Source organism: Otolemur garnettii, unplaced genomic scaffold (genome assembly GCF_000181295.1).
Source record: "Otolemur garnettii isolate 467f Iridium unplaced genomic scaffold, OtoGar3 scaffold00199, whole genome shotgun sequence".
Taxonomy (NCBI): Eukaryota; Metazoa; Chordata; class Mammalia; order Primates; family Galagidae; genus Otolemur; species Otolemur garnettii.
The window spans coordinates 890964-899947 of NW_003852594.1; positions in this window are offsets into that span (position 1 = coordinate 890964).

Sequence of the window (8984 nt, forward strand, 5' to 3'; positions counted from 1 at the left end):
GATGCCCTGTTTCCCTCTGTTATTCAACATAGTACTAAAAGTTCTAGCTAGAGCAATAAGACCAGAGGAAGAGCATCCACACTGAAAAGGAATTAGCCAAGTTATTCTTGTTTTCAGATGATTCTATATCCAGGGAAACTAAGACTCCACCCCAAAACTGTTAGATCTTATAAACAAATTAAGTTGCAGGATACAAAATCTATATGCAAAAATCAGTAGCATTTCTATATGCCAACAGGAAACAATCTGAAAAAGAAACTAAGAAAATAATCCCATTTACAATAGCTGTAAATAAAATAAAATACCTAGTAATAAACTCACCAAAGAAGAGAAGGATCTCTATGATGAAAACTATAAAATATTGATGAAAGAAATTGAAAAGGAAATTTAAAAAATGGAAAGATACTTCGTGCTCATGGATCCAAAGAATCAATACTGTTAAAACATCTGTACTGCTTAAAGCAATTACAGATTCAGTGCAATCCCCATCATAATGCTAATAACATTCTTTACAAAAATAGAAAAAATAATTCTACAGTTTATATAGAACCACAAAAGCCTCATATAGGCAAAAACATCCCAAGGAAAAAGAACACAACTGGAGGAATCACATTTCCTGACTTAAAAATTATACTACAGATCTGTGTTAACCAAAACAGTATGGTTCTGGCAAGAAAATGGACTCATAGACAAGTGGAACAGAATAGAGAATCCAGATAAATCCACACATCTTGAGGAATGGACAGTCTTTTCAATAAATGGTACTAAGGAGACTGGATATCCATATACAGAGTAACAAAACTATACTGTTTTCTCTAGCCATATACAAAATAAAAACAAAATGGATTAGAGACTTAAATAGAAGACCTGAAGTATGAAAATACTAAAAGAAAGCTTTGGGGAAATGCTTCAGGATATTGGTCTGGGTAAGGAATTCTTGAGTAATAACCAAAAGCACAGGCAACCAAAGCAAAATTGTACAAATAAGATCACATCAAACTAAGAAGCTTCCTCACAGCAAAGGAAAAATTAATCAACAAAATGAAGAGACAGCCCATGAAATGGGAGAAAGCATTTGCCAAATGCTCTTTTTACAAGGCATTAATAACTAAAATATATAAGTAGCTCCAACAAATAATCAAATTAAAAATGAACAAAGGATATAAATAAACATTTCTCAATAAAAGACATGCAAGTGGTCAAAAGATATATAAAAAAATGCTCAATGCATTTTTTTCAACTGTTTGTTAGCCATTTGTCTGTCTTCCTCAGAGAAGGTTCTGTTCATATCGCTTGCCCAGAGGTATATGGGATTGTTTACTGTTTTTCTGTTGATTAATTTTCCTATAGATTCTAGTTATCAACCCTTTGTCTGATACTCTGCAAATATCTTTACCCATTCTGAAAGCTGTCTTTTAGCTTTACTTGTTCTGTCCTTAGCTGTACAGAAGCTTCTCACCTTAATTAAGTCCCATTTGTTAATTTTTATTGTTGCGATGACTGCTTAAGTCTTTGTCATAAAATCTTTCCCCAGTTCAAATCATCAAGAGTATTCCCCACACATTCATCTAAGATTTTTATCATTTCATATCTTAGATTTAAGTCTCTTATCCATCTTGAGTAAATTTTTGTAAGGGGTGAAAAGTGCAGGTAAAGTCTAATTCTTTTATGCGTGGTTAATGAGTGTCCCCAGTACCATTTGTTGAATAGGGATTCTTTTCCACACTGTATGCTTTGTTTCCTTTATCAAAGATCAGATGGCAGGTAGAGACTGATTTCATCTCTTGGTTTTTGATTCTGTTCCATATGTCTAGGTTTCTATTTTTGTGCCAATACCATGCTGTTTTGATTACTATGCACTTGTAATATAGCCTGAAATCTGGTAGGGTGATGCCTCCAACTTTTTTTATTGCTAAAAATAGCCTTAGATATATGGGTCTTTTCTGGTTCTATACAAAACAAAGTACTATTTTTTCCAATTCTTCAAAATATGATGTTGGTATTTTAATGGGGATTTAATTGAATCTGTAGATTGCTTTGGGTAGAATAGACATTTTGACAATGTTGATTCTTCCAAGCCAAGAGTATGGTATGTTGGTGTCTTTTGCATATTCTTTTCTTAAGATTTCATAATTCTCTTTGTAAAAAACACTCATCATTCCTGGTCATCAAAGAAATGCAAATCAAAACCACCCTGAGATATCACCTAACCCCAGTGAGAATAGCCCACATCACAGAGTCTCCAAACTTCTGATGCTGGCATGGATATGGAGAGAAAGGAACATTTTTCACTGCAAACTAATACAACCTTATTGGAAGGAAGTGTGGAGAATCCTCAAAGAAGTCAAACTAGACAACCCATTTGTTCATGCAATTCCATTACTAAGCATCTACCCAGAAGGAAAAAAAAAAATCCTTTTGTCATAAGGACATTACACTAGACTGTTTATCACAGCTCAATTTATGATATCCAAAATGTGGAAATGACCTAAATGCCCACCAATCCAGAACTGGATTAACAAGATGTAGTATAGGTATACCATAGAATACTATTCAGCCATTTAAAAAGATAGAGACTTTACACCTTTTGTATTAACCTGAATGGAGGTAGAACACATTCTTCTTAGTAAAGCATCACAAGAATAGAGAAACAAGAATCCAATGTACTCAATTCTAGTATGAAGGCAGTAGATGATCTAATACAAGGGATGGAGTAGGGGAATGAGGGATGTGAAGAGGGGAGGAGGGAGGGCGATGGGAGGTTACAGTGCACGGCCCACCTTTTGGTGGCAGGACCCAATTACAAGAGGGACTTTACCTAACAACAGCAATCAGTAACCTAATTCTTTGTACCCTCAATGAATCCCAAACAATAAAAAAAAGATGATTTTTAACCCTCCCCTGCAAAATACTCAATGCTGTTAATCATTAGATGAGTACAAATTAAAACTTTAATGAAATATCATCTGACACAAGTTAAAGTGGCTTATATTAAAAGGTTAATAATGAATGCTGGTGAGGATTTGGAAAAAGGGGATTCCTCACACTCTTTTGGAGGGACAGTAAATTATTAGTACAACCATTATGGAATAAAGTACGGAGTGTCCTCAGAAAACTAAAAAGTAACTATCATATGACTCTACAATCTCATGGTTGAGTTTTGTATCCAAAAGAAAGGAAACTGGCATATGGAAACTGTACCTGCACTCCCATGTTTATTGCAGCACTACCATACGACCAGCGATATCACTGCTGGGCATTTATCTATAGCATTCAGAATCATTGAAAAGGTATCTGTACTCATATTTATTGCAGCAATATTCACAATTGCCAACTTAAAGAATCGACCTTACTGTCCATTAACAGATGAATAGAAAAAGAAATTGTGGTATATAAACACAATGGAATATTATATGGCCACAAAAAGAATGAAATCTTTTTATTTGCCACCTGAATGAAATAGAAGAAGACTAAATTAAGTGAAATAAGATGAGCTCAGAAAAACAGATCTCCAATCTTCTCACTTACATGTGGAAGCTAATGGCCTAAATGCCCAATCCAGGAATGGATTAACAAGATGTAGTATAGGTATACCATGGAATACTATTCAAACAATTGATCCCATTAATATGAAGAGTAGAATGATGGCTAGAGGCTGGGAAGGGTATCGGGGTAGGGGGAATAAAATGGGAATGATTAATGGTATCAAAAATATAATTCAGTAGAATGAGCAATATTTGATAGCACAACGAAGTGACTGTACTAACAATAAGTTAGTATACCTTCAAATACCTAAAAGAGTGGAATTGGAATGTTCCTAACAAGGGAAAGTTCAATGCCCACGGTAAGGAAATATACCAATTACCCTGATTTGATTAATTCATGTTATACATACACCTGCATCAAAATATACCATATATCCTATAAAGATAATATACCCTATAAAGATATACAGCTATTATATACCCATAATAATTAAAAGTAAAAAACTCAAAATACTAAAAATTATTTATTAAAAGGGAATGTGATGAAACAGCCACAGTAGATTTTTTTGGCTATCAATTATCTGAGCAATATCTTTTATGCATTTTAAATTCACATTTTTATGCTAAAATGGATTTCAAAAAAAATGAGTTTGGTGCTAAGCCATTTTGGGGAGATGAGAAATTCAATTAATTAATACCAGACACTTTAGTGACTACAGGTGTGAATCTATGTAACAACAGTAAAAATGACAGGATATTTAATGTAGATTGGTATGGCGTGCTACTGGCAAAGAGAAGAGGGGATTCTAAGTCCAAATTTTCACAGTAACCTCAGGTTTTCCACCACATACCAAGAAAACAAACTGCTCCTTAGCCTGAAGGTAAAAAGGTCAAGTTTGAAATTAAACTGGACTAGTGCTTACTCTCAATACTTGAGGCCATCTTAGTGACTTTGTTGAGCCAACTATTTTGTTAAATTCTCTCTGAAGCCCTCAAGAACATGAAGTCTGTTGCTGATGTGAACGTTTTGCATGAACAATTCTTTCCTTTCTGATTGCTGCTAATAGATTTTTCCCCATTGATGGCATTAGCTCTTTTGCAATTCCATTCTGCTTCTCTCTACTTTATTCTTTTTTAGTAGTAAGCTGTTTTAAAGGTCAACAGAACTTTGAAATCTGAATTAAAAACCACCTGAAAACTTTTCTGGTATATTATATGTAGCATTTAAACAAATAAAGACATATTTATAGGATTCTTATTTTGATGATATTCAAAAGTGCTACATTTTTAGATGACTGTTTTTTATGAAGGTTAAATATTCCATATTTTTAGAAACTTATTTAGAAAGACATCTATGTTCATGGTATTTCTCTGGCCCACCAACAAAGCCCAACATTTTTAGTTTTTGTGATATTTATCAAACAGAGAGTTGTTAGTGCCCTTTTATCCTTAAAGCACATTTAGCTTACAGGTTATCAGTGACATCTTTATTAAAACACAGCAGCACAATTTGGGGGAGGATTTTACAGTTTATTTTTCCAAATAAAATTGCTTTTTTCGAGAGAACCATGTCCTTGAAAAAAAAAATTGTATTTTTACCACATGGACAAAATTCACCATTTTGGTGAAATCACTTGGTCCTACATAATAAAAAAGACAAAACCCAAAACCTCTAACTAGCTTTGTTTGCTCTCTAAAAGCAAATATAAAACTTGTGCTGCTAAAGCTCCAGTGAATACGCTTGCTCTGGGGCGTGTCCTCAGCTCATCACTGTCCTGTACGGTCTGCCAGATCCTTGTCAGGCCGAGTATAAAGAAGGCTTTCACACTTACATTTTCTTTTCCCCCTGAAGAGAAAGGATGCAAAAATCATAACACAACACGAGAAAGATGATTTTAATATCCTTGCAAGTCCTTCTGAAATGTTCTTGAAATACCTCTTCCCTGATATTTTCAGTGGCATTTGTGAGCTTGGGCCATGTGCACATAATCTTAGGGGAATGGGAGCCTCAAAAAGAAAACTGAAATAGCTCCCAGCTAGGGAGCTATAAGCATCTGCTTGAGGAGCTAAAAGAATGATAGATTTGGGCTTTGTTTTTGACCTCTCTTTCAAGGCTTCTCTGTATTTACATAGCTGAAGTGAGCACAGAGAGAGGCTGTGCTGTCAGAGAGAATTTCTTTTATTCAGGATGTCAACTATGAAAAGAAAGAAAAGGCAGCTATTCCTAATAGCTAGAGTCAGGGCCTAAAGGAGAAGGTGCATTCTTGGTTTGCTTCCCCTTTGCTTTCTGTGACTTATGAGACCCTGAATGAATCGGCATAGTTTTTGTATTCATCAAAGATATTCTATAAACTCCCATTAACCACTGGATATGGTGCAATTTTAGGCATTTAGAAAGAGCTGTTGGACACAAGTCAAAAGGGCTAATTATATTATTCAAAAAATAGAAAATTATTCAAACTGGAAGGTAGTACAATGACACAACTTTTTCTTTTTTAACAGTGGAATTTTCTGATTCATTCTAGACAGGAATAGGGAGTTTACCTATCCCCATGATAATGAACCAATTTTACCTCTAACTTAGGGAACAGAAAATCCTTTAGAAAGAAAATGTTCTGCCAAACTTCGGAGCACAAAATGAGAAGGAAACAGAAAGGTGATTGTTTACGTCGTGATAAAAGACAAATTAGCATAGAATGTAAGATACAGAAGGAAGTATAAGGCCAATTCATCGGACTCCTCGTTATGAGGATGAATAAACAGTATGTGAGTGTTTTGCTCAAGACCATTGAAAGACTTGGGATATTCACAATACCATGAATCTTCTATTTATAGGATTCTAGACTTCTGGGTCCTTAACTTATCCTTACACCTACACCTTTTATGGCCACTAAATCTATACTAAGGCCATACAGTATATCGTGCGTTGTATATCCTCTGGGAAAATTCAGTTTTCATCCTTGATTCCAAGCTTAGTTTGTACAATGGAAGAATGTTGAATAACCCCTCCAAAGCCGTTCTGTTGGAGGTCATACTATAGTAATATCAGAAGAAGGAAACTATGGGACTTAAATGAAAGTTTCCTTGATGAGCCTAAACTTCTTTATCCCATGATATGTAGTTTACTATTTCCTTCATAGACATAGTAACACATATCTAAAACCTGTCTCTTCATTCCTTTATTCCACACTGCAGTGGTTGTATATATTTATAAAAACATTCACACAACTAGACACTAAAGCACCGTTGAAAGATAATGCTGCACTTTTAATTTCATATACTTAAATTTGAAATATGCTGTAGAGAACTTAAGTAGCACTCCAGCCAGTATAGGTATTTGGATATGAAAAATGAAAGTGAACAGAGATTATCATTTAATAGTTAAATGAGTACCTAATTATGGTTTCTTAATTACTACATTAGAGTGCAATTACTGCCTCATTTTACATTAACATCTATATTCAAAAGATTTCAACACAGACACAAGAATCTCTTTTTGGGCCAAAGAAGCATTTTCTTATGCATGTCTTCTGTAGATGACTGAAATGACAGCCTTATGGCTTCTACTCATGAGGTGATAGATGAACACATATGGTATTGGTTTTGAACTAAAAAACAAACAAACAGCAACAATAACAAAAAAAAAAAACGAGTTTCATCTTTTGAAGTTATGATATAAATTTATTTCATTTCCTAATATTTTTGTACCTATAAGATTTTAGGATTTGGAAAGGGTTAATATTAAAATAGCCCTTGGAAAGTCTATCCATGGATTCTTCATATTGTCGAATGATCCTGTTCTGTTAACTAACCGTGAGCCAGTGTTTCCAAGTCTGGGTTTGTGCATTCTTAGGCTACTCAGAAGAAACAGGGAGCTGTTGGGGAGATACAAGTGATGTCTTCTCTTGAAAATGGACTGCCGGACAGAGTATTTTACCAGTGAGAAAGCCTGCTGTGGCCAGGTAAAGAATAAAAAATACATGTTAGTAGAAATGATTTCTACTTACTGTGAATACAAAAGATAAGTTTAGGTAATGCCACACATCCTGATATGCAAATGCTTGTGTTTTATGTTTAAATAAATATGAAAATAAGTGACTTATTGGTTAGTAAACATAGATTAGTAACATAATTTTTCGAAATGTGGACCCCAATGAGGAGAAAAATAAAAGAATGCTTGCTGGTGAATCAGCAATAAATGCTCTAAAACCTTTTCTTTTTCTAACACTTAACCTCTGGACTGCTTTCACATCTGTCACAATACTGTCAAATGGGAAAATGAGTAAATGCACGATGCATTTTACACTTGCTCTTAAGGTTGATCCATGGTTGACAAGAGAATGTGCCTCAGTTACAGCTACTATTTGTGTGTGCATGAAAGACCTCAGAGCAAAACCTAGTACATAATTCAAACTTTGCCACATACAAAAGTTCGATTATCATTATTAGGTCACATATAATCTTTTGCAATAAGAATTCTGTATAACTTACATTGTCAAATTTGATCACCTCTCTGTTTCTTCTCATCATATTCCTGTGCCTACTCTCCTCTGCCAGCTGTATAATTTAATTTGTCTATGTTGGGGAAATGAACTTCTCAATCTAAGATTCATGTACCAGTCACTTCCTCCATGTTGATTGATTCACTCGTTTGCTAAACACAAAGGGAGAGGTCAATGCCAAGTAAATACAGTTTGTTCCCAAAGGACTTCACAGTCCAATAAACCGCATGACTAAGGATTACAGGTGAATCAGTTGTGCCTACCTAAAGTAAAACTGATAAATAAAGGTCCCATCAGGAGCTGATGATGCCAGAATTTTCCCACTGGGTCTTTGGTCTCAAGAATCAAAGAATAACTCATGGACTATGAAGAAGTGTAAGCAAAAGATTTTGTTATAGATAAAAGAAAGGAAAGAGGAAAGCCTCAGGTGGGGGGGTCTCTGGTGGGTTGATGCTTTGGGATTTTTGTCTAGAGCTTACATATTTTCTCCCTTTACACATTCCCTTTCCTGACTGGCTCTTTCTGTATGTAAAGTAAGAATTGTGGATCTTACCCATCACCGTGCTTGCTCCTGACACACATGCTACAGGAATGGACAGTTTCCAGCTGACCTCTCAGTTGACCTCTCTTCCACTTCCATGGTGTCATGAAGTCTATGGTGCAAGGTTCCATTACCCTCTCCCAGGGACTGTGGCATGTTCATTGCATAAGCTGTGAGGCTGTGGCTTTCTGCTGCTCCACATCACCAGGGGCCATTTTCCAGGCCGAGCTCTTGCTTGCCCTACATAGGGCGCCTGTCAATGACGGAGCAGAAATTTCTAAAGCTACCAATAATTTATTTTAAAGTATCTGTAACATCTTTCAGCACATATTTGGTTGTAATATCTAAATATTAACCATTATATGATAATCCTTATGTTTTCATCCCAGTGAGGTGAAGCCTTTAGATTTCAGGGAATGCCGCGGGGAGAAGATGTGACATGCTCGGTTGATACAA